Here is a 1,863-nt window from a genome sequence, read left to right on the forward strand (position 1 = left end):
TCATTGAACATATTGCCTGTAGTAGGTTATCAGGTTCATACCATGAGAGTAGGACTATATTAACTTTATCTTAAATCCGTGAAAGCCTAAAGGCAAGAGCTAAGCTTTAAAGGGCTCAAATTTCCTTCAAGTACAAAAAAAATTAATTGGAAAGTTATACTCTGTGTGTGTGTGTGTGTGTGTGTGTGTGTGTGTGTGTGTGAGTGAGCTTTATACATTCATAGTCCAGTTTCTTTGCAGCCACCTGGACAGAACTTGGTGAGATAATACTTTTTTTCTTCAACTTCTAAGTTCAGTGGTACATGTGCAGGTTAGTTACATAGGTGAATGTGTGCCATGGTGGTTTGCTGCACAGATCATTGCATAGCCTAGGTATTAAGCCCAGCATCCATTAGCTATTCTTACTGATACTCTCCCTCCCCGTATCTTCCCTTCTGACAGGCCCTAGTGGGTGTTGTTCCTCATCATGTGTCCATGTGTTCTTATCATTCAGCACCCACATATAAGTGAGAATATATAGTGTTTGGTTTTCTGTTCCTGTGTTAGTGTGTTAAGGAGAATGGTTTCCAACCCCTTCCATGTCACTGCAAAGGACATAACTGTGTTCCTTTTGATGGCTGCACAGTGTTCCATGGTGTACACATATCACATTTTCTTTATCCAGCCTATCATTCATGGGCATTTAGGTTGATTTTATGTCTTTGCTTTTAAGAATAGTGCTGCAGTGAACACACATGTGCATGTATCTTTACAATAGAATATTTATATTCCTTGGAGTATATACCCAGTAATGAAATTGTTGGATCAAGTAGTATTTCTGCCTTTAGGTCTTTGAGGAATTTTCACACTGTCTTCCACAATGGTTGAACTAATTTACACTCCCACCAACAGTGTAAAAGCATTCCTTTTTCTCTGCAACCTCATCAGCATCTGTTCCTTTTGACTTTTAATAGTAACCGTTCTGACTGGAGTGAGATAGTGTCTCATTGTGGTTTTGATTTGCATTTCTCTAATGATCAGTGATGTTCAGCTTCTTTTCATATGTTGTTGGCTGCATGAATGTCTTCTTTTGAGAAGTATCTGTTCGTGTCCTTTGTCCACCTTTTAATGGTGTTGTTTGTTTTTTTCTTGTGAATTTGTTTAAGTTCCTTGTACTCTGGATATTAGACCTTTGTCAGGTGAATGGACTGCAAAAATTTTCTCCCATTCTGTAGGTTCTCTGTTCACTCTGATGATAGTTTCTTTTGCTGTGCAGAAGCTCTTTAATTAGATCCCATTGTCAATTTTTGCTTTGTTGAAATTGCTTTTGGCATTTTTGTCTTGACATCTCTGCCCATGCCTATGTCTAGAATGGTATTGCCTAGAGTTTTTAAGGGTTTTTGTAGTTTGGGGTTTTACATTTAAGTCTTTAATCTATCTTGAGTTAATTTTTGTATAGGGTATAAGGAAAAGATTCAGTTTCATTTTCCTGTGTATGGCTAGCCAGCTCTCCCAGCACCATTTATTCAATAGGAATCCTTACCCATTGCTTGTTTTTGTCAGGCTTGTCGAAGATCATATGGTTGTAGGTGGGCAGTCTTATTTCTGAGTGTTCTATTCTGTTCCACTGGTCTATGTGTCTTTTCCTATACCAGTATCATGCTGTTTTGATTACTGTAGCCTTGTAGTATAGTTTGAAGTTTGATAGAGTGATGCCTCCAGCTTTGTTCTTTATGCTTTGAATTTTCTTGACTATTTGGGGTCTTCTTTGGTTCTACATAAATTTTAAAATAAAATTGTCTAATTCTGTGAAGAATGCCAGTGATAGTTTAATGGGAATAGCATTGAATCTATAAATTACTTTGGGCAGTATGGCCATTTTCA

General features: G+C 37.5%; 1 protein-coding gene across 1 annotated transcript in view; it reads left to right on the forward strand.

Annotated features, from left to right (window-relative positions):
• The first annotated feature begins 227 nt into the window (after positions 1 to 227).
• CRISP1 (cysteine-rich secretory protein 1) overlaps positions 228 to 1,863 on the forward strand; it is a 52,233-nt gene continuing 50,597 nt past the window's right edge. The window contains exon 1 of the mRNA XM_011974111.1: positions 228 to 310. The gene's annotated coding sequence lies outside the window, so the exon portion shown is untranslated. The remainder of the gene's footprint in view (positions 311 to 1,863) is intronic.

Source organism: Mandrillus leucophaeus, unplaced genomic scaffold, assembly GCF_000951045.1.
Source record: "Mandrillus leucophaeus isolate KB7577 unplaced genomic scaffold, Mleu.le_1.0 Scaffold1414, whole genome shotgun sequence".
NCBI lineage: Eukaryota > Metazoa > Chordata > Mammalia > Primates > Cercopithecidae > Mandrillus > Mandrillus leucophaeus.